Below are 24,798 nucleotides of genomic sequence, written 5' to 3' on the forward strand. Positions count from 1 at the left end.
ATTACTTGAAATGGTGATGAGCTTTTTTTAGTAGTTCTTGCTCTAAAAAAAAAAAACAACAAACAAACACACAAAGCAAAAAACCTTCCACCCCCCTCAAAAAAAAAAAATCCACAAGAAAAGACCACAAAAACCTGTTCTGTACTGCTTTTTGGGAAATGCTTTGGAATTGAGGTGTCCCAGAAAATGTCAGGAATGAAGGCAGCAAAAAAATGCCCAAATCTGATTCTCTGGGGATGGGAAACAAATCCCTCAGCTCGGTTCTTGTTCCACCAAACAGCCAGAGGTGGAAATGTAGAGATTGATTTGGGGAAATGATTTTCCTGCCATCACAAGGAGGATTCGTTTGGAAACTTCTTCAAAGCAGCCCTGTGGATTAATTACTGTTCTTGCCTTATTAAAAACTTTCCCATCGAGCAGGGAGGGTTTGTCAGGAGTTGGTTTGTGCCTCTTTTTCCTACCAGCAATCTGCTGGCAGGGCTTTACCAGAACCTGGGACACAGCAGCAGGGAGCAGCTGTGGAACCTGAATTCCTGACATTTCCTGGGACACCTCAATCCCAAAAACATTTCCCAAAAAGCAGGACAAAACACAGGGTTTTGTGGGGGTTTTGTGATCTTTCTTGTGGATTTTTTTAGCGGGGGTGGAAGCTTTTTTTTCTTTGTGTGTTTGTTTGGGTTGGTTTTTTTTAAAGCAAGAACCACTAAAAAAAGCTCATCATCATTTTAAGTAATTAATGAAGTTTAACCTGAAGCTTTCACAAGTTACTTGGAACTCTCCCATGCACATGCAGCTCCAAAATTATAACACAGTCAAAATCTCAAGTGCCTTTAGTTCATTCTGTTTTAACACAGGGCTATGACAGAAGCACCAAGTTTTAGGGGGAATACCTGCAAACAATGCACAGTGCTAAGTTTAAAACCTGATTTCATCAATATTTAACTACACAAAACTTTTCACATGAAGACCATTCTCCATTTTAGGGGATCTACTTGCTAAATCCCCATTTAAAGTCAAACTCTCTGCTGTTCTTAGGTTACCTCAGTGTAAAAGTTACCACAGCATGAAAAGAATACTTAATACAATTTATTAGAACCTTTTCTTGGAAGGCACCACTTAAAAATCCCAGGAGCACTGAAATTGGAGAAGCACTTCAGGACTTTCAAGTCCCATCTGTGCCTGAATTATCACCCACCTTCTCCCCAGCCCTGAGTGCCACATCCAGACATTCCCTGGACACCTGCAGGGATGGGCACTCCAAACCCCCAGGGCAGCCCCTGCCAAGGCCTGGGCACCTTTTCTGGGAAGAACGGGATGAATTCCATCAGTGAGGATGGGATGAGAGATCTGCACTGGGCACACACAGAAATTCAGGACTCACAGAGCCCTGAAAACCACACTGAGCACATCCCAAACCCCGTCCCTGACCTGGAATTTCTGCCAGGTACCCTCAAGGCTCGGGATGTGGAAGGAGCAGGTGTGACTCCATGAAGCAGAGGTCAGGATGCTCACCTGGAAAGAATGGCCGTGACTCACCTGAGCACAAAGGCAAACAGGCTGCCCACATGCCAGGGAACTGCAGCTCCTGATAAGAAAGCAGAGCAGGTTCCTGCTCCAAGCTGGCACGGCCTCGGGTCACTGCAGCACCTCTGGGGACATTTCTGTCCCTGGAGCTCATGAGGAGTAAAACAGAAAAAAAAAATCTCTCACTGCCACCCACAAGGCCACCTGCACATTGCTGAGAGCCAGGGACAATGACTTCAGCAGCCACCCCTCCAACAGAACTTTGTCAGCTAAGCCAGGACTAGAGCCTGGCTAGGAACAAACCTGAGAAATGCAACACCTCACAAAAGAATTTTTTCACACTGTTCTCCAGATTTAAAAGAAACCTTTAAGTCCTGCTGATATACATAATGTATTTAACTTGGCATTTTAAAACCCCAAAGAAATCACTTGTAGTATGTTGCACTTTGTCACTATCACATGATTTTTAACATGGTTGTGTACCAAATCAGGGAATCACAAAAAGGTTTGGGCTGGAAGGGACCTCAAATCCCACCCAGTGCCAGCCCTGCCATGGCAGGGACACCTTCCCCTGTGCCAGGCTGCTCCAGCCCCAGTGTCCTTGGGGCACTTGGGCACTGCCAGGGATCCAGGGCAGCCCCAGCTGCTCTGGCAATTCCATCCCAGCCCCTGCCCACCCTGCCAGGGAACAATTCCTCATTCCCAAAATCCCATCCAGCCCTGCCCTCCTCCAGCTCAGGCCAGGTCTCTCAGTGTATTAAATAAACCTCTTTGAGTTATTAATACCAAACTCAAGCACTCTGTCAAAAGAAAAAGCCTCAATTCCCACTGCCCCTGGTGCAGGTCATGAAGAGCTGTTTGAGGCAGGAGAGCCCTGAATGATGTAGAAACCATGAGGAAAAGTTACAGAAGCCCCAGTGCCAAACCCTGAGTGTTGCAATGTTCCCTCCTGGAAGATTTGGTACCCAGAGCAAACAACCTTGGCTGGGACAGGAACATTGCAACACTTCAGGAGTCCTGGATTTGATGTTCTGATATTATCAGAGGGCAGCTTTTTCTGCTCCCTTATCTCCCTTCAGAGAGTTTGGTGCTTCCTGTCCTCTCTTTGAGACTCCCTGGTGAGCTACAGACAGAACAAGGGCAAAATCACCAGCCCAGGAGGAGCTGGAGCTGCTGCAGAGAGCCCAGAGGAGGCTCCAGGATGAGCAGGGGGATGGAGCAGCTCTGCTGGCAGCAAAGGCTGGCACAGCTGGCATTGTTCACCTGCACAGGAGAAGCTTTGGGCTGAGCTCAGGGTGGCCTTGCAGGGCCTGCAGGAGCCCCAGGAAAGCTGGAGAGAGACAATTCCCAGGGGATGCAGGGACAGCACCCAGGGAATGGCTTCACACTGAAAAATTACAGGCTTAGATCAGATATTAGGAACAATTTCCACCCTGTGAGGGTGGGCAGGGGCTGGGATGGAATTGCCAGAGCAGCTGTGGCTGCCCCTGGATCCCTGGCAGTGCCCAAGGCCAGGTTGGACACTGGGGCTGGAGCAGCCTGGCACAGTGGAAGGTGTCCCTGCCATGGCAGGGCTGGCACTGGGTGGGATTTGAGGTCCTTCCCACCCAGACAATTCCATGGTTCCATGGTGCTGCTGCACTTGGGGAATGAAAGCAAAGGGCTCAGAGCAGTGGGGCAGGAGAGCAGGGTCAGCTCCAGCTCCTCAGCTCTCACCTTTCCCTTGGAGGCTGCAGATTCCAGGCTCACATTCTGGAAGTTGAGCTCCAAAACTGCAAACAAGGTGCTCAATCAAAACCTAAACTGCTCCCAAACACCAAGAGCACCTGAGAGATCCTCCAGCACTGCCAAGGACAGAATTGTGACAGAGACCATTTTGGGGGGCTGGAAGGACAATCAGAGAGTCCAATAAATATCTGAAATAGTGGCAACACAGAATGACTGATTGCCATAATTAGCTCCCCAATTTCATCTCCACATGCAGTGGAACAGGCAAGGCACAGAAGAGAAGGAAGTGAGGCCACAGAATCAGAAATCAGGGGAGTCTCCAAAAGTGCCAATAACTCCAACAGCAAAGTGAACAACCAGAGCAGGGAAATGAATGTGAAGTTAAATATGTTGGGAATTCTCTAAGCTGATAAAATTACCCCCAAGAGCCACAAAGCAGAACAATCCAGTCCATTCTCTCTCCTCCCTGGCAGGTTTTACAGCTGCCCTTGAAGGTGCTCTTTGTGTAATCCCTGCACTCCCACTCCAGACCTGCTGCTCTTTTCCTATCAACACACAGCTTCTATTCCTGGCTCCGTGTTAATTATCCTGCCTCAGCCCTTCCTCAGGACAGGGATAAACATCTTCGAGTTATCTGCAATGAAAATCACATTGGCTTCATTTTCCTGGCACAGCCTTGCTCTCATTTTACTGGCTAAAAATGAATTCACATTCCCAACCACTCCCTTGCTCCCCACAAAAATTATAAATTCCCAGACTGGTTTGGGTTGGGAGAGAGCTCAAATCCCACCCAGTGCCAGCCCTGCCATGGCAGGGACACCTTCCCCTGTGCCAGGCTGCTCCAGCCCCAGTGTCCAGCCTGGCCTTGGGCACTGCCAGGGATCCAGGGGCAGCCCCAGCTGCTCTGGGCACCCTGTGCCAGGGCCTCACTGCCCTCAGAGTAAAGAATTTCTTCTTAAAATTTCTTTAACATTAATACTGGGTGATAATTCTGCCTCCCTGTGTTTGTGACCTGGGTGTGCTTGGCATTGGAAAAATTTACAGGGCTAAGTCAGAGGCATGGGTGGGTGTGATGTCATGCCAGGCATGGCCTGTGCCAGGCTCCCAGGGCTCAGGCTGCTGGAGGAATCTGGGGAGAAAAATGTTCCGAAGTTTCTGAAGTGTTCTAAAGTTCTAAAGGATTGGTCTGCCAGGGAATTTTACCTCATGAGAAATCCTGTCAGACTTGCAGAAAGAAATCATGCCCAGCTTTCCTTTCAGACACCTTTCCCAGAGCAGCTGGGGCTGCCCCTGGATCCCTGGCAGTGCCCAAGGCCAGGCTGGACACTGGGGCTGGAGCAGCCTGGCACAGGGGAAGGTGTCCCTGCCATGGCATGAGGGTGAAACTCAATTGTCTTTAAGGTCCCTTCCAACTTAAACCATTCTGTAATTTTGTGACAACTTCTGCTTTATGGTTATAAAAATCTGCTTTGTAAAGTTACCTACTCCACGTTATATTTTCTTCATTCCTCAGAAAGATGTAAGTGAAACAAATCCATTCCTCCAGCAGGGAAATCATCTGCACAAACCAATTTGTTAACGAGCTCAGAGGTCTGTGGGATCACAGAATGAACTGTACAAGGAGCATGTGCAGACTTATTTACAGGAAAGGAACCAGAGCACAGCAGCACCAGGCTACAAAGTGTTAGTAAAGGAATGAGAGAACAGCAACACAAGGCCACAGTGTTAGTAAAGAACCAGAGCACAGCAACACAAGGCCACAAAGTGTTAGTAAAGGAATGAGAGAACAGCAACACAAGGCCACAGAGTGTTAGTAAAGAACCAGAGCACAGCAACACAAGGGCACAAAGAGTTTTCCCAGTGACAGCATGCCCTGGAGGAGCCAAGGAATGCCCAGAGTCCCTGGAAAAGGGGCAGCAGCAGCTCCTGTCCCCACGTGTGCCCCAGCAAACACAAGGGCTCAGAGCTGCACAGCCCTGCAGGTGTTTCACCCCCTGAGTGCCCAGGCAGACAGAGCCCAATGTTTGGGCAGGTTTGAGCAACTTGAAGGATCTGATTGCATGGAATGGGCACAGTGGCCTGGTGTGTTGGCACTGCTGCAAATAAATTCCTTTATTTGCAGCATCAGCCTCTTTACATGGTTGAGACAATTGGAAAATGGCAAAGCTCATGTACAGCCAGCAGCAGCCACAGATTTCTCTGTTACAAAGCATTTTTAATCTTTCTAGCCAACAGCACATTGCTAAAGGTCACAGACAGTTGCTCCAACCAATCTCTAAAAGCACACATACACCTGCTTCACACAATGCCTGCTTGTCTTCTTTCTCTTTACAACACACAATACTCCATTATTAAGTTTAAAACCTCCTACCACCTTGCTAAGCACGTTTTTCTGCAGGCTTAAGGTCTGTCTCAGCCAAGCCTAAAACTCCAGCTGCTGTTTCATGTCCTTGCTGTAGTGTTGTAACTTTTCTACTTGCAGACTTGCAGTTAGCTCTGAGTTTTCTGCTCCTTGTGTTTCTGTGTTGCTTTCACAGCTTCCTCAAAGCTTTCTTACCTTTACTGTGCTCCCCCAACCTGCCTGGGCTCCAGCCAGTGATGCTGAGTGCTCCTCTCAAAGGAGGAGTGCATGGTTCTAAAACTCCAGCACTGAGCAATTCTGAGATCTTTTCAGAAATCAAGACTGCTAGAAGTATCTATCAGAGCATTAATTCAGCACAATTAACACTGGCTAATTGTAACAGAGGTATTTACTGCATAGAATAAACTCAGCTGACAATAAAACTTGAAAACCACGTGTCTGGGGTGCAGTGTCACCTCTGGTTTAGACTTCCAGCTATTCCAGGAAAAACTCCTCCTGTTCCCAACAGAAGCAGAGCAATGAGTGCCCATTTTCTAAGATATCAGGCAAACCCACAGGAAAGCCAGTGGAAAAGTTATGAGGATTCTGCACCTTAAGACACAAGACTCAAATGCAAACTTAAGACTCAAACACTTTTCTACACCTGAAGTTACAGAGGGATAAATGTCAATGAGTTTGTAAAAAAACTCTGCCTATTTCTGCTGTCTTTATTTCTGTTTAAACTCATTAACTGCTTTACTCTCATTCCAAAATTATCTACAGATAATGTATTTATAGTAGAAAAAGCCCATTATGAAACACCTTTTGCAGTAATTGGGTTGGGAGATTAGAAAAGGGAAGGAGAAAGTTCTCGCAAAGTCAATCCAAGAAACATTTCCTTCACCACAACGAGAGAATTTGGGCCCAGATCATCAAAACAGCTTTCAAGAAGATGCTTTTTAAAAGTCTATGAAAATTCCTGAGGAGGACTGTCCAGCAATGATATAATTAATTAATGATATGTTGGGGTGAGAGAAAATAAACAACCAAATCAAAAGAAAAAAGCCAAAGATGACAAGAAACCACGACAAAAGTAACCAAGAACATCCCCGTGGCCAGCTGCAGTTGCAGTGCTGATTTTTATTTCTATTTCTGGCAGAAAGGAGGAAAGAAGGTGACAGGGACAAGAGTCCAGTGTCCAGCTCACCATGGAACCCTGCACAGGCCACCCCAGGAAAAGCTAACTCTGGAAAGGGAAGGGCAGGAAATCCTCCAACAACTCCTCTGCAGCTTGCTGAAGGCTTCTCTAAATATAGCTGTCTATATAAATCCTTCCCTCAGAGTGGAGGTGAAAAATGGGGGAAGAGGTGGAAATTCTCCAAAGATCACATCTATTTGTCAGGAACTATAAAAGGACAAGGACTTTGAAAACAAAATGGGTTAATAGGGCATTTTTCATACTGGAGGAAAACTATTTACAGCAGAATTGAAGGAAATGATTTGTTACAAATGCTCCTGCAGCCACCAAGAAAAAAAGAGGTTTCTCCCAAGCACTGGGTAACAATGAAATAAAGGAAGCATGAGAGACTCTTACCACTGCAACCAGGAAAAATCAGCTCCACTCTGACCTTTTCAAGGTTATTTCTTTGAATTAATAACTCAAAGGGGAAAAAACCCATCTAGACAGTAATTACCAGATCTGTGGAGCTGCAAGATGAAATAATTCAGGTCAGAAAGAAGGGACATGTTCAAACACATCACTGCTGAAGCAAAGAGGGGCTTTGGATCATGATTTCTTGAGTGAGGGGGCACCTTCTGCAGGAAGATGTGGCTGTTTTATGAAGAGAGAGCAGCTGTAAAGTTATTTATAAGTGAGACTGAGCAGAGGGAGAGGTGCAGAACAGGGCACGGGCTCCCAGTGGGGTTCCTGCATTCCTGGAGCGTGTCCTGCATGCTCTGGCAGTGAGCACAGCTGGAGCCCTGCACACCACCAGGGCTGGGACACAGTGCCACGTCTGGGGACTGAGCAGGGACCACATTTCACAGAAATTTAACCCAGATCTGCTGAAATGGTGACAGGGCCACAAGGAGAACAACCCTGAGCAAACACGGAGGGATGGAGGGACGATGGGGGTGAAAGGGACAGGAACAAAGCTCAGGGAATATGGGGGTGAAAGGGACAGGAACAAAGCTCAGGGAATCCCAGAATCCCCAAATCCCTGGGGGTGGCACAGCCCTCCCAGCCCACTGCCTGGGCTGTGCCCCATGGGCACCTTGTCCCCAGCCCAGAGCACTCAGTGCCACCTGCAGGGCACACCTGCAGGGATGGGCACTGCCAAGCTCCCTGGGCAGCCCCTGCCAAGGCCTGAGCACCCTTTCCATGGGCAAATTCCTGCTGCTGGCCCAGCTGAGCCTGCCCTGGCCCAGCCTGAGGCCGTTCCCTCTGCTCCTGTCCCTGTTCCCTGGAGCAGAGCCCGACCCCCCCGGCTGTCCCCTCCTGCCAGGGACTTGTGCAGAGCCACAAGGGCCCCCTAAAAAACTTCCCTAATTCTCTTCTTCCATGGGAAGAAGGGAAAATTCCCCACAAATGATCCACAGTACCACAATCCTGCCCCACAGCTGACAGGGTTTATTCAAACCCCATCCAGTCGAAGCCAGGGTGGTCAGAGCTCCCCCTGATCCAGATGTTCCCACAGGAAGCACATCTGTCCTCAATTCCTGCCTTCCAGCAGCAGCCACAACATAAATGAAATAAAGAACACTGAAGCCAAACATGGATCATTATTTAAAACAAGCCGGTGCCAATCAGCTGAGATCAGTTTTATCTCGTGTGTAAGAGCAGTGATGAAGACACCACAGGAGAGGAGCTCTCAGCAGTTCAGTTCTGAGCTGGTTGTGTAAGGTTGGGATCCAGGCTCAGATTCCAGAACCCAAATGAGATACAAGAACCATGGAGAGAGACAATTCCCAAGAGTTGGAGAGGCAGGAGCCAGGGAATGGCTGCCAGTGCCAGAGGGCAGCAATGGATGGGATCTTGGCAATGAGGAATTGTTCCCTGGCAGGGTGGGCAGGGCTGGCACAGGGTGCCCAGAGCAGCTGGGGCTGCCCCTGGATCCCTGGCAGTGCCCAAGGCCAGGCTGGGCACTGGGGCTGGAGCAGCCTGGCACAGGGGAAGGTGTCCCTGCCATGGCAGGGGTGGCACTGGGTGGGATTTGAGGTCCCTCCCAACTCAAACCATTCCATAATTCCAATATGCATAACACATTATGTCTTCAAAATATTTATCTGTGGAAGAGGTTTTACAGCAACTCCTGTGAGCCAGAGAGAAGTTTGATCAGAGGATCCATGTTTGTCCCTGAAAGAATTTTCCACCAAGGTCATTGACAGAAACCAAGAAAGAAAGAAGGAGAAATAAGAGAAACTTGCAACTGCCCATTCCAATGAGCACTTTGTTTGTCTTTCCTGACCAATGAGTAAAGTGTAAACTTCTGAGCTTTGTAAGAATGTATACAAAGAATAAAAACAGTTTGAAGCCTTCTGAAAATGGAGTGCTGCTTTGTATTGTGGCTGTCTCAACTACAACACACATCCACTGTATATTGTTAGAATAAGAGCCTGATGTCAGCATCCCAGTCTTTTAAATATTTCTTTGGTTCCCTGGCTTGATGTAACACACACTGATCATCACAGCAGCACCAAAAGGCAGGTGGAAATTTTAGTTCAATATGATTCCATCTTCACTGAAACTTTTCTGAGAAGACCAAAGAAGTCAAGATATTCTTACCTCACTTTGTACATTCCAGATAATGAAGGAGGTAAAGATAAAAGGTCAGTACAGAGGAAAAAAAAGCAAAGGGAATGAATCTGTGTCAGCCTGTCTGTATTCCCTGCTCAACATCTCAATCAAGAGTCAATCAGTGCCTATTAAAGGTTCAGGTAAAGCAATTAAAGAAACCAAATTACTTTTTGTTTGAGCAACCAAGGCTTTGCTTCCAAATATGTTCTGAAAGTCAAAGGGGCTGGAGCGTGTCCAGGGCAGGGAATGGAGCTGGGAAGGGGCTGGAGAATTGCTGAGGAGCTGGGAAGGGGCTGGAGAATTGCTGAGGAGCTGGGAAGGGGCTGAGGCTGGAGCAAAGGAGGCTCAGGGGCCCTTGTGGCTCTGCACAAGTCCCTGGCAGGAGGGGACAGCCGGGGGGGTCGGGCTCTGCTCCAGGGAACAGGGACAGGAGCAGAGGGAACGGCCTCAGGCTGGGCCAGGGCAGGCTCAGCTGGGCCAGCAGCAGGAATTTGCCCATGGAAAGGGTGCTCAGGCCTTGGCAGGGGCTGCCCAGGGAGCTTGGCAGTGCCCATCCCTGCAGGTGTCCCCTGCAGGTGGCACTGAGTGCTCTGGGCTGGGGACAAGGTGGCCATGGGGCACAGCTGGCACTGCCTGGGCTGGCAGGGCTGTGCCAGCACCAGGGATTTGGGATTCTGGGATTCCCTGAGCTTTGTTCCTGTCCCTTTCACCCCCATCCTCTCTCAGGAGCTGTCACAGCCCAGGGGGTCAGGCTCTGCTCCCAGGAACAGGGACACGAGGAGAGGGAACGGCCCCAGGCTGGGCCAGGGGAGTTTTCCTTTCTGAGTTTCACCTGCACTTTCCCATTGGAAGACTTTCATTGGAAGACTTTCAAACTGTGCAGGCTGGAGTTTCTCCAGCAGAGCTGCTCATTCCTCAAGGCTCATGGAAATAAAACAGGCAGCACTGCCCTGAACCCTGTATTTACTCCCCCGAGAGGAGCCAAATGCCACCTTTATCCAGAGGAGTGTCTTGGTGGTCCCTGCTCTGAGGCTGCTCCCCAGATGTCCCAGATGGCTTTTGGGAATTTGGTGTGGCTTTAGAGTCAGGATAACCCCCAGGTGTGATTCCATGGGCTGCTCCCCCTCCCAGCTGGGCTCCAGCTGATCCAAGCCCTCCCAGATGACATTTGCTGCTCCCTGATGACATTTGCTGAAGGAACAAGTCTGATCACTGTGCAGCGAACAAAGCTGTGCAGAACAGCTTGGAACAGGCAGTTTTTCCTCAGGGCATCTCCAAAACCTGTGAGACAATTTTGTTTACCATTTAATCCTAGACTGGTTTGAGTTTGGAGGGACCTCAGAGCCCACCTAGTGCCACCCTGCCCTGGCAGGGACACCTTCCCCTGTGCCAGGCTGCTGCAGCCCCAGTGCCCAGCCTGGCCTTGGGCACTGCCAGGGATCCAGGGGCAGCCCCAGCTGCTCTGGGAAGGATTTTTTCCTAATTCCAATCTAAACTTTCGCTCCATCACTTTGAAGCCATCACCTCTTGTCTTGTCACCACAAACTGCTGCAAAAACCTCTTGGAAGTTCCAATCTTACTTCTTCCTCCTTCACTTTAAATTCTCACCTATTCCAGGGCTGTGAATTGCCAACCCAGGCCTGCTCCCATTTCATTTCCTGTTTTTCTGGATCTTAATTCCACAGCTATTCTTGGGATGGAAGAAAGAAACTCTTTCAGAAGGTTTCCTGCATCTATTGCTAGTATTTCAAAAGGAGAATAAAGAAGAATCCTGGACTATCCTGAGTGGAAGGGATCCACAGGATCATTGATTCAGTTCCTGGCCCTGCCCAGAGCTCCAACCATCCCACCATGTGCATCCCTGGCAGCGCTGGCCAAAGGCTCCTGGAGCTCTGGCCGTGCCCATTCCCTGGGCAGAATTCCTCCTCTAATTAATTCCTACTGCAATCACAAATGTTTCTCTGCAGGGCCGTGCCCCGGGGCTGTCTGTCCTTCCAGCAGAAGCTGCAGTGCTGAGGGAGCCCCGTGCAGGGGAGGCTCCTGGGAAGCCATTCCTGAATTCCCACACAAACTGCAGCCACTCCACAATCACTCCACTGGAGGATTAAAACAAAAGATTCAAATAAAGCCCTGATGGTTTTTTAATGCAAATTCCAAGTGCAGTGCCAAGAAGGAGCTGTTTTTCCTGAAGACTTACAGGATACATTTGAATAGCTTCAAATGTATGAGTTGGTGTTGTTTTTGCATTAGGAGATCCAAATATATTCAAATAAAATTTCCAGAGTTGTGTTCTGTCACACAAGGGCCTTTTACAGATTCCATGGGCCACAGTTTTCCAGCCACCCATCTGAAAAATAAATACCTGCAGCGTGCTTCTTCCATCCTTGGAAAAATCTATGATTTACACTTCCATTTCCAAGCATTAAACACTGAATTCCTGTGCACTGAGTGGGAACACAAAAGTGGGCACTTGGAAATTCCACTACAGAGTAGCTGAGTAACCACCAGCCTCATTTAGAAAACTTTTGAATGTGGGAAATATATTCCAAAATGTAAAGACTTTTTCCAACACGTTTCCACTCCTGCTGGGAATACACTCAAATGATCCAGAGTAAATTAATGATCATTTTGCCTTCATTTGAGTACTCAAAAGGAAATAAACATTTTCAGACAGTATTTATGGCAATTATTTTTCTATTCATTAAAAAAAATCATTCCATTTGGTAAAATATTCCAGCACCTGTGCCATCCAGGATTTCCAACCAAACCTGCTGAGGGAAGAACAAAACCCTCTAAGCAAAATCCAGAAATCTGCTTTGTTCAAAAATTGGTATTTTGGAACAAAGTAATGTAAGCTGAGGAATTATGATGCTCATTTATCCTTAATCCACTGAAAAGGAAGGAAAATGTCCCTTCAAAAGCTTTCTCCAAGTCATCTTGGGAGACAGTTCCCCAAGAAATGTCTGGAGCCTCTTAGAAAATCTCCACCAGGAAAAGGGGCTAAAGGACAAGGCAGAAATGAAAAGTGTACTTGGCAGAGGATGCAGGCTTTGGGTTTTAAGAATCAAACACCAAAAGTGACCGGAAGAATTCTAAGTGGCTCTCTGAGGCATTGTAAAGTGGACACAAATTGTGTGTCCACACAAAATAAAAATAGAAATAAAAATTCCAATGGATGCAGGGGTGCTGTGAGAGAGTCAAGCTTGGTTCTGAGGGATCTTGGATGGCTGAACTTTTAAAATGTCTTCAGGTGGATTTAACTGGAAATGAGGCATCATCCACTTTCCCATGAAATTCAAGGTGTTTAAGCACCATTCCTTTCCTTTGCCCTCCTCCCAAAGCAGCCCAGGAGGTGAGCAGGGCAGTTCAGAACAGCTGAACACAAAACACAGGCAGCAACTTTCATTTATTAATAACAAAAATTCAACGTATCCCCCTGGCCTGGCTGGTTAAATCCAGAATATCTCCAAGCAGGAGCTGTTCCCACAGGAAAAGAAACCACCACCACCAAACCCAACAAACCAAAAAAACCCAAACACAACCCAACTTCCTCTGCAGCTCCCTCAAAATCCTGGATGCATCACCTTTGGCAGAGACAGCTCTTGGCAAAGATGTGGGAGCTGCAGAAAATGGGATTTGTCAGGCATTCAATATTCAGCTTCTCATCTCTGACAGGACAGAAGCAGCTCTTCCCAAAGCAGCTCTTCCCAAAGCCCAGGAGCTGCCCCAGACATTTGGATCCACATCCCATTCCCAAAAATTCCCCCAGGATTCACTCCAAGAACACTGAAAGCTGCCATCCCTCACCCTCCCCACTTTTTTGGTGTCATTTCTGGTTTCTTTTAGCCCTGTAACAGCAGAATAATGAACACACATCATGTTAAAACCATGGGAAGGAGTGGGAAAACCATGGAAGTTCCCACACTGCCAGGAATTTGCAGGGGCAAAGCAGAGACTGGAGATAATTACACTGATAACATGAAATAATTAATTCATCATCAACCAGCAAAGAAATATTTGGCCAATTTACTGCGTGTGAGGACAACATTCACTGCCAGTTCCTCCCCAACTCCCTGATTATGCCAGCAGGAAAATCCAGGGAGAAAAGGGAAATTGAGAGAGAAAAGCCCTTCTGGCTGGTATTAAATGTCATATTTATTTCAAAATAAGCATTTTTAGAAAGTCAATGAGCAGCAATTTTTCACTTGCTCTTTTCATGAGAGCTTTTGAAAATGGGTGTCCTGTGATGTGCACAGAATCATGGAAAGCTGCCCCATTTCCTGACAGGCCAAGGGTGGTCACTGCAGCATTTCTTTGACTAATTCCTTCCACTGGCTTTTCCATAAGTGATTCACGGCTGTACTCAGCTTTCCTGGAAAACATTTCTCAAAGTCTGCAAGGTATGGAAAGCAGGATATTCTCCTGGGCTGGCTTCTAGCTGGGAATCTTTGTGCCTCTCTTTAGACACAAACAAAAGTTTTTAATAACTTAATTCTATAAACTCTGATTTAATTATTTTCCCCCTAAATCTCAGAATAAAACAAAACTTAAACAAATCTTTCACCCTATTGCCTGCATATCCTGATTTCTTAGAATTCTAGCCTTAGAAGCCTAAAAAAAGGTGCCTTTTTCTGTTATTTTACTTTTATTTAAAGGAAATTCAGAAAGAGCCTCCCTGAACACTTGTGTCACCTGCTAAATTTTGTTCTTTTCTTAGAAGTCACAACACTACAAAGAGTTGTTTTATGTGGAGGGACTGTGAAATAATTACAAGTTCCCTGAGACTCCATGGCTGACTGGCTGCTAAAATCCCTCAGGTGTCACTTAAACCCAAGACACAGCAGTGAGACCAACTCAGACCGGCTCAAGGTCCTGCTCAGCCTTGGATCCAGCTGAGTCTGGAGGCTGGACCTGAGGCTTAAATAAATCTTCAAAGCAGTTCCCATGCCCCTCATCTCCTCCCATTTTCCATAAGAAATTTAAGGCAACTTTGATTCCCATGCAGATCAGTTGTGGGTATACCAAAGCTCCTTGGGACATTTTCCACACTATTTATACCTGGGCTGCTGCCTCTGTGCAATTCCACAGGAAACAAATTCTGCTCTCACTGCCCCGAGCAGCTGGGGCTGCCCCTGGATCCCTGGCAGTGCCCAAGGCCAGGCTGGACACTGGGGCTGGAGCAGCCTGGCACAGTGGGAGGTGTCCCTGCCATGGCAGGGTGGCACTGGGTGGGCTTTGAGGTCCCTTCCATCCCAAACCACTCCATGATTCTGTGATTCATTCTAAGACCAAACCAGATTTCCAGCGTTGTAAAATGCTCCAAGTGAAGGTCAAATAATAAATCTGAGGGTGATAACACACTTGGAGGGAATTCATAAGGTTTCAAAGACTTCCAGACTGGTTTGGGTTGGGAGGGGCCTCAAATCCCACCCAGTGCCAGCCCTGCCATGGCAGGGACACCTTCCCCTGTGCCAGGCTGCTCCAGCCCCAGTGTCCAGCCTGGCCTTGGGCACTGCCAGGGATCCAGGGGCAGCCCCAGCTGCTCTGGCAATTCCATCCCAGCCCCTGCCCACCCTCACAGGGAACAATTCCTCATTCCCAAGATCCCATCTAATACTACTCTCTGTTAGTTTGAAGCCTTGTTTTCATCTTTCTTTTCAGCTCCTGCAGGCCCTGCAAGGCCACCCTGAGCTCAGCCCAAAGCTTCTCCTGTGCAGGTGAACAATGCCAGCTGTGCCAGCCTTTGCTGCCAGCAGAGCTGCTCCATCCCTCTGCTCATCCTGGAGCCTCCTCTGGGCTCTCTGCAGCAGCTCCAGCTCCTCCCTGTGCTGGGCCCACAGAATGTTTCAGAATTTCTGTTTCCTGCTTTTTTTTCAGCCCCCAAGCCCTGTTTTGGAGAATGCCCCCACTCCTTTCCCCACGGAGGCAGGAAGGGCCCAAAGCTCCCAGGAGGGCTCTGCCCTGAGCTATTCCTGGTGTGTTTGCAGTTGGTGCCACTCTCCAAGGTATTTCTGAGGAACCTCATTAAGCTCCTGCAAAAACATGTCCCAGTGAAAGGGAAAACTTGTGCTGTGTGCTCAGTCCTTCAGCAAACACTGACAGCAGGGCTGTGCCCGTGTGAGCAGCTGAGCCTCAGCATTTTTTCCAGATGAACTGGGTTCTGATTGAAGTACTCCTCTAAAAAGCCTGGAGTGTTTCATTGGACTGAAATGTGAGGAAAGAACACAAATGTGCTCAAGTGCTCTCCATAAAAACAGCCTGGCCATGATTCAGAGCCCCTTTTAGCAGGCAGTTTCACACACTCTATTTTGTATTTTTAAGCACCACAAACCAGTCACTTCTCAAAGTGACAGGATCCAACAGCCTCTACCTTGATAGTGTCCCAAGGCAGCTCAGAAAATCACAGCTGACATTTCCAACCTGCCCAGCAGAGCAAGGAAAGAGCTTAAACAGCATTTCCAGTTCCACCTTCTGCAACCTCCACGTTACAGCAGGGGCTGAAATGCCAAATTAAAGAGTCTTCAAATCAGAGAATTTGCAAGGCAAAGCCCTAATCAGGACAGGCAGCAACAAAGGGAGACTCAAATAACTGGGGGGAGAGAGATGAAACAATAATTTGCAAATACATGAAATAAATACACTCAGAGCTCTCTGCTCATTAGTGAATTTGGTGTCCCACATCCAATCTATTTTAAAAAATAAAGATTCTTCACTTTCAGGCTGACCTGATTGGGTTGGCACATTAAAACCTTTCAGCATTTCTTTGCTCATGGTGATTGTTTGTGTTTAGATTTATTGATGCGGCTCTTTTCCCCAAATCCTCATGGCCTGTCATGTTGCAGCTGGATTTTGTTTTCCCCTCACTCAGCTCTCACAGGATCCTTTCCCTTGGGCTGAGGGTTTATCCTTGGGCAGTTTTTAAGGATAAAATGATGGGGGACTGCTCTCCTCTAATGATGATCAAACCACCAGCACCAAACACTGAACTGGGGCAGTTTAAACCAGGCTTAGTCTGGACAGGGTGACACAGAAGGAAGATTTAAGTAACTGCTTTCCCATTTACAATCACTGAGTGATCAACACCTCATTCCTGTCATTCCATCTGCTCCTCCTAGAACCAAGGATTTTTTACATTTATTTCTTCAAGAGTTTTTTAGATTTTTTTTACCTTTTAAAGCATCATTACTCACCAAGGCACTGGAGAAGATGGATCTACTACAAATAACTCCAGGGGCTGATGAACAGTGAGAAATAAACACCTCTCAAAAATAGCCCCCACTGTCAACATTTGTTTCCCAGCCCCAAGTGGTCCCTAAATAGCACCAAGCCAGGTCCCAGCTCCTCCTCATCCCCCTGAATTCCTAAGTACAATGGGGCTGGATTGCACTCTTTATTTACTTCCTGCACTGACAACTCCACAGCAATTACCAGAGGCAGTCACTAAAATAATCCTCATTTAACCCAAGTCCATCTTCCACAAGGGCTGGAGGGACAGCACACAGGGAGGGCAGGGAGGGATGGGATTTTGGGAATGAGGAATTGTTCCCTGGCAGGGTGGGCAGGGCTGGGATGGAATTCCCAAAAATCTGGGGCTGCCCCTGGATCCCTGGCAGTGTCCCAGGCCAGGCTGGACACTGGGGACAGTGGAAGGTGTCCCTGCCATGGCAGGGCTGGCAATGAGACCATCTTGGATCTCCCTTCCATCCCAAACCATCCTGACTCCATTGAATAAAAACCTCATTCCCAGCATTTCCAGATCACCCCTGTGAGCCATGGAAGGGATTCCCAGCAGTGCCTAAGAATTATTCAGCTGCTCATTATTTTATATTGGTTCATTAATTCACTCTGATTAAAAATATTCTGCACACCTTCAGGACTGTATCATCTGTGGGGTCAGAGGTTTAGGGGTTTTTTTTTTATTTTCCTGTTTAACTGCCATTTCTGAAAAGTTAAAAGAAATTCTAAGCAGTAAGGCAGTTGTTCCTGAAGTACTTTTCTAAATTTTTATGGTGTTTTTTCAGCTGTGACAGGTACAAGAACTGTCCCACTGAGTGAAGATATGACCACAATCCCACTGGAGTAGGATGAAAAAGACTTCTGCACTTAACAACTGATTATCATGAAAAATGCAGCTGCATTATGCCAAAACCATGACTCGAGGGAGAGCAAAGATAAGGATGAAATCAGCAGGTGTTTGGGGTTGTTTGAATTTCTAGTTCCTTCTAACATGACAGCAGGATTTGTTTAACTCAAATATTAAAGATATCATCCCAGGCAAGCAGAAGTTACGTGTTCATCCTCTGACACATCCTCTGTGACTAAGGGAAAAACAAAAGGAAATTTAAAAAATCAGCTTTAACACAGGAGGCTTTGAAAACAACAGGAGCTGGTCAGAGCAGGCTGGTATTTCTGTGATCTTTGAAGAATGACATTTTCCACCGCACTCACAGAAGGAAGAATGGAAGATAAACTCCAAAAATATTTTCTAAGAATGTTCTGGGAGGGTAGGAAAAAACTCAAAGCAATTACAAGAAGTTTCTGCATTTCAAAGAACAAATCAAGTGTACCTGGAAATTTCAAAAGGATTTTAAAGCCACTAATGGAATGGTTTGGTTGGAAGAGACTTTAAAGATCATCTAATTCCAACCCCCTTCCATATCCCATCCAAGCCCTTGATAAAATAATAAAAGATAATAAAAGGAGCCACAGAAGAGTCTGGAATTTATCTCAAATCACCTGCATTTTTGGTGAGGTTAATGCCTGACACACTGCAATTATCTTAGACATTAATTAGTGACAATCAGCAGCACATTGGCATTTAAAGCTGTTAAGGTATATAACAACAGAGCTTTGGGGATAAATTTTATTTATTTATTTATTCATATGGCAAGAATCCACCTGTTTTGATTAAAGGGGTAAAAAAGTCAGCATTAGAAATTAGTTCTTGAAAAGATTTTAAGATGCCTGAATATTCCAGGCAGTGGTTTTTGGGTTAGGAACTCTCACTTGCTGAAAGCCAACAGAGTTCTGCATTTCCTTCCAACTTCTGCTAGAGAAATGTCTGGATGTGCCTTTTTCCCAGCAGGGGAGATAAAAAACATCACTGCAGAGCAGTGGGTAAGAACAGAATTCCACTCTGACAGCTCAGGAAGGAAGGCACAGATTAAGGAACAACCTCTCCTGTGAAGAATTCCTGCACTTCAGCTGCTCTGGGCAAGGTGAGGAGCTGAAAAAAACTGAAAAACTTCCAAAAATGGGTTTATTTATACCTTATATAGATCCTAAACCTTCCCCAAGGGGAGAACACCCCACTCTGGCAGCTCAGGAAGGAAGGCACAGATTAAGGAACAACCTCTCCATGAAGAATTCCTGCACTTCAGCTGCTCTGGGCAAGGTGAGGAGCTGAAAAAACCTGAAAAAACTTCCAAAAATAGGTTTATTTATACCTTATATAGATCCTGAGCCTTCCCCAAGGGGAGAACACCCCACTGGTGTGGGAGGCTTGGTGGGGTCTGCTGATCTCACCTGCTCTGAGCTGATTTTCTGTGTGTTGCACAACCCCAGGCAGGAGCTGTTCATACTTTCCACTGCCTGCCCCTGCAGCTGCTTCATCCTGGAGCCTCAGGAAAATTCAAACCTTTCATCAGAGTTTCCATGAGCCAGGCAATGCTGGCTCCCAGCTGGATGGCAACTGGCCCAAGGGCCAATGAATCCTGCAAAGGAATGGCCACACACCCCAGGACTGGGCAAACACCCCAGCAATTCCCACTGATTCTCCCTCCACGAGTTCTGGTTGCCACCAGAAACTCTCACATTATTTAACCTGCAAGAAGTGGACATTTGAGTTCTTATTTCACCATCTTTTTCCATAGTAATGGACATTTCAGTTCTTATTTCATCATCTTTTCCAACAGTAACAGACATTTTAATTCTTATTTTCTATTCCCATAGTAATGGACATTTGAATTCTTATTTCATCTTCTTTTTCCACAGTAATGGACACTTTAGTTCTTATTTTCTTTTTCCACAGTAATGGACATTTCAGTTCTTATTTTGTCTTCTATTTCCACAGTAATGGACATATTCCCACTGCAGCTTTCAGGAATTATCAACAATTCTATACTAAAATAATCAGAGATGGGAGTTGTTCTTAGTGAATTTAATAATATTATCTCAGTTGTTGGGTTATCAGAAAGGTGGAGGATATTTTAACTACAAACCCACAGAAGTGTTTGTTTGACTATAAGGATTATGAATAGGGAAAAAATACAAACAGGAAAAAAATCAATTTATTATAACAATACAGCCTGGCTCTTCTGGCACTTCACCAGCTCAGCTTCCTACCTTCAGGAAAAAAAGGAACCATTCTCCTGCCTTTCAGCCAGTTCTTCTTGGAAAACAGCCTGAATTTTAAGAGGCCTCCACACAAACAGCCACTTGTTTTGAAATCAGGACCAAACCTTCAGGAAGTTTCCAGAATGGTTTTCAGTCCATGCAAGAAATTAAAGTGATTTTGGGTTACTTGGCTGCATCTAAAAGTAAAAAAAACTTCAATTTATGGTTTTTTTAGGGTTATTTTTGCCAAGCTGTGGGATACAGACATTTTCAATAAATCAATTTATAAAAAAGCCCTGCACTGCTGTACCAGAGGTGCTCTCTCAATTTTCCTGCTGCCTTTTTCATTTCAGCAACACAAAGGAACTCAAATCCAACCCCTGAGAGCTCAGGAACCAAGAGTTGTTTGCCAGCACCAAAATAACTCCAAATAAAACCTCAAAAAGCAAAATCACACCCAGCTCTTCACTTGTGAGCCTCTGAAAATCTGCCCAGGGAAGGGGGAAGTTAGATTTTAATAAATGAAATTCACTGAGAATTGACAGCTCTGCTTTTGTGAGTGATCAACCACTGACTGCCATAATTAATTAAATTAATTCTGGTTATCTCTGGCAGTAAAAAATGCTGAGAGGAAGAGAGCAAAGGTTTAAAGCAGGTACTGCTGGATGATTCTGCTCCCATCTAAAGCTGGCAGAAGCTCACAGACTCCATTTAGGACATTGTCACATCCTAAATCCCTGTGCTTGGCAGCCACCACCTTGTTTGTAATATCAGCACTCCCAAACATTTTAGGACAATGACTTCCATAGTTTAATTACGCATCACACCCACAAAAAAAATTTAAAAATTGTATTTTAGAGCTCTGTCCCAACTTCAGGTTCACTGAACACAGCCCATGTTTCAGCCATGTTTCCATATTTTATGAGGAAAAAAAGATCATCTGGCCAGAATAAGAGATAAAATCCCAATACAAACTACCCCAAATGGCCACTGAGGAAAGTGCTCAAAGACCAGCAATAAATCCCAGAACTCAACCAAACCCAGCCAGCCCAGGGGTCCCTGCCCAGGGCTGGAGCTGGATCATCCTTGGGGTCCCTTCCAACCCAACCCATCCCAGGATTTTCTGTTTTCACACAGGAACAACCCCCAGGCTTCACTGGAATTTCTGGTTAACATCAATATATGAATTTGCATCATTGTTTTATAATTATTTTCCTACTTTTCAGTTCTCCTGATCTTCAGTTACAACACCAAGTAATGTTACTTATTAATGATCAATATTATTTACAAATTTATAAACACTGCTTATTAAAACTCCTGAATTAACTACTTCAGCAACAAACTGTCAGAGAATCAAAACTTTGCTGCTATAATTTAAGCCTGCTCTGCATGGGACAGTTCAGTCACTCCTGATATTAATAATTATTTCATAATTATTATTATGATGTTATTGAGGGGTGTTTGGGCTGAGTTTCAAGCCAGTCTCACCTCTAAACCACGACACTTATTTCCATATTTTTAATTAATGAATGGGACAATAATGCTGGGAACAAAGCTCCACTTGCTGCTACAAAAGGCAGAACCCAAGGAAATGGTGATCCCAGGGATGCCTCAGGTTGAGATTTTCTATTTTTCACATTCTGTGCTGCTTTAGTGTGGGGTCTGGGTTCACATTATGGGATGGTGAGCTCCGTGCACAGAGCAGGGAGACAAAACAATTCCTGCTCCAGCTGGGCACCAAGGACAAATGATCCCAATCTCAGCCCCGGAGCACAAACCCCGTGGGCTGCAGAGAGAAAAACAAGCAGGATGGGACTGCAGGGGCTGCAGCTGGGGTTGGACACTGAACTGCAATGTGCACATGGAGCAGAGCTGAGCCCAGGGAGAGACCCCGGCAGCGCTCGTGCATTTTGGGACCATTTGGGTTCATCCTGGGTGCATTTTGGGGCCATTTGGGTTCATCCTGGGTGCATTTTGGGGCCATTTGGGTTCATCCTGGGTGCATTTTGGGACCATTTGGGTTCATCTTGGGTTCATTTTGGGACCATTTGGGTTCATCTTGGGTTCATTTTGGGACCATTTGGGTTCATCCTGGGTGCATTTTGGGGCCATTTGGGTTCATCTTGGGTGCATTTTGGGACCATTTGGGCTCATTTTGGGACCATTTGGGTTCATCCTGGGTGCAGCCCTGGCTGGGCTCTGGTGCTGCCCAGGGTGGATCCATGGAGGGGATCCTTTGAATAAATATTTAAAAATTTTATTAAAATTTATTTTAATAAATTATTATATTTTACTATTAAATTTCATAGAATATTACATTGTAATATATAATGCATTCAATAACATCACAATAATTTATTACCAAATGATTATTTATTTAGTCTTTATTCTTTTAATAAATCCCTACTTTATTCTCTAACTCTGTCCAGCCTCTGTTCTAGGTCAGCCTTCCCAAGGGATTTCACCAACGTTTTCCTAAATTTCCCTTTTCTCCAAGAAAACAAAGTTGTTAATCCTGGCACAGCTCTGACCTCGTGTGGGATCTTCCTTCCAGACTCTGAGCTCAGGATTGGAGCACTGGATCCTAGGGAAGCAATTTTTGGTAAGAATTCCAGCACTGAGGCTTCTCATGACAATTTTACAGCTCTGCTTGTCTGGGTTTAGGTATTTTTAAGGCACCCAACAATCATCTTGTGCAGTGAGACTTATTTGAATATTTAAATAAAGATATATTTCCATTTTATTTCTACATATAAAATTATTTGTATTGTTTGCTTGAAGCATTATCAGCCCACTTTGAGGTGGATTTTTATTATTTTAATATTTTAAATATTAAAATAATATTATAAAATAAATAAATAAAATAAATATTATTTGAATTATTTTAACAGAAATAATTCTTTTGGAGCCCTACAGAAGGTCCAAGTGTGATATAAACCTGAAGCTGCTCAAAATACTTTACTAAATACCTCCAGCAGTTGTATTGAAAACCTTTTCACAATGGAAGGTTTCCCATTGCCTTGTAATGGTTTTAGTGTTCAAAGTAAATCCAGGTTATTGAGATGTGATTTTGAACCACACTCTTAACCCTGACCTTTATTTGGAAACCAGAAGCATTACAAACTATAAACACTGTCACAAAAAAAAAAAAAAAAAAAAAGATTTTTTTGGCAGGGAAAGAATGAAAACCTTCAAAATATATGCAGGTGCCAATATTTAAGTTTTACATTCCCATTAGGGAGTATTTTGCCAAAAGCAGAGCTGTGGTCAAAAAAATCTATAAATGTAAAACCACTTTTTTTTTGGGTAATCTACTTTTAAATTTTTTTAATGTTATTTAAGAGGCTTAAAAAACGTGAAGTAAAAGGATTATGAGGCATGTGGCTGAGGCAGGAAGAGATTACCAGAAAATGGAGATTATTTGTAAAGAAAGTTTTATAAATACTCCTGAGAAATCTGCTCAACTTCCTGCAGAGCACAAGGAATTCTTTAAATACTTAAAAAACCCCCAAATCCACCTCCTGATTATTCCAGGCAATTCAGAATGCCCAAAGCAAGGCTCCTTGAGCTGCTTTATTGCCAGCTGAGCTCACAAAAAGCTTCTCTGCACTGAAACCCCCCAAGCTGGAGCAAAAAGCAGAATTTGGGAGCTGGAATTCCCAGGATTCTGCTGCACAACTCACCTGGCCTTTATCTTCAAGCACAAACAGATTTAATTGATTTTTAATAAATAATTGCAGTGTTTCCAGCCAGGCCTGGGGGTTATGTGAGGACACAGACCCAGCTCCAAGTGCACTTCCAGCAAGATGAATTTCTTGAATAATTCACTTTTCCACTGAAGTTTTCCCAGAGAAAAGCTGTTCCCATGACAGAACTGCCTGCTTTCAGTTTCTCTGTGAATATAAGTTGTTGTTAATTGTGGAAAACTTGCTGCTATGTTCATTAATTTCCAAAAATTAGCAGATTAAGGTAATTATCACAGAATTATTAATGGTGGAAGTGACTTTCCCAGCAGAACCATCATGGAAATAGAACAAAATATGGTCTAAAATATGGAAATAAGTTTAAAATATGGTTTTGAAACACCTAAAATGTCCCCAAGTGCCACATCCAAACACCTCTGGAACACTCCCAGAGACAGAGACTCCACCAGATCAAAACCTCAGAAATATTTTAAATATTTTAAAATTAAGGGGAAATTGTCTCCATCAAAAATCTCTCCTAGCCCTAAACCCCAATGATTTCCTGAGGAATTAAATTATTTGTAGGAATTCTTTGTGCTCCTCTTTGCCCAGCTGAGGGGTGCCCACAGTGAAGGGGAAATGGGAACTGGCTTTGGGGATTTTTTAAGGTTGGGATTAAATGTGTAAAATGGGATTTTTTGTTTATATTAAAGTTTAACAAACTGTGAGTTTTATAGTATTTTATTTTAATTAATTAAAAATAGAGCTTTATTTTATAAGGGTTTTAAGGATAAATTGCTTCATTAAGAAATTATATTTAAATTATTTTTACTTTTAACTTAATAACTAACTACTTGTAGTTTGTAATGTGAAATTTTATTTAATTACACAATATTACTTATGAAGAAGGATTAGTTTCTATTTTAAAACTTTTATCTTGTTTTATATATATTATTATTATTTTAAAACTTTAAGTTTTCTACTATGTGATACTGCACACTTCTATTTAAACTGCACACTTGTAATTTTAGTTCTATTATTTAATTTTCTTCACAGTTTTAGATTAAATGCAGAGCTCTCTTGGTGCTCAGTGCCTGTCAGCACAGAAAGGCTGAAATTCTCAGGGTTCCAACAAGGCAGAAATGAAATTATTTCATTTTTCAGCCTTCCTGTGCCAGAATTGTGAAATTCCCAGGGAAGTGAGGAACATCCCTGGGGATGACAGGAGCCAGGGAATTGTTTTACCTGCTTGGATGTGCCAGCACAAATTCCACCAAAAACCCCTGAGTGTCCTCCACAGACAGAAAACAGCTCTTAAAAATGGAACATCACACAAAGAGGATGGAAAAGCACAAAAACCTAATTGGAAATTAGCTACTGATGCATCTTAA

The 24,798-nt window shown here is 44.9% G+C and overlaps 1 protein-coding gene across 1 annotated transcript in view; it reads right to left on the reverse strand.

Moving 5' to 3' along the window:
- Window positions 1-24,798, reverse strand: part of RCAN1 (regulator of calcineurin 1) — a 38,994-nt gene that overhangs the window by 11,623 nt on the left and 2,573 nt on the right. The window lies entirely within an intron of this gene.

Source organism: Passer domesticus, chromosome 2 (assembly GCF_036417665.1).
Source record: "Passer domesticus isolate bPasDom1 chromosome 2, bPasDom1.hap1, whole genome shotgun sequence".
In the NCBI taxonomy this organism is placed as follows: Eukaryota; Metazoa; Chordata; class Aves; order Passeriformes; family Passeridae; genus Passer; species Passer domesticus.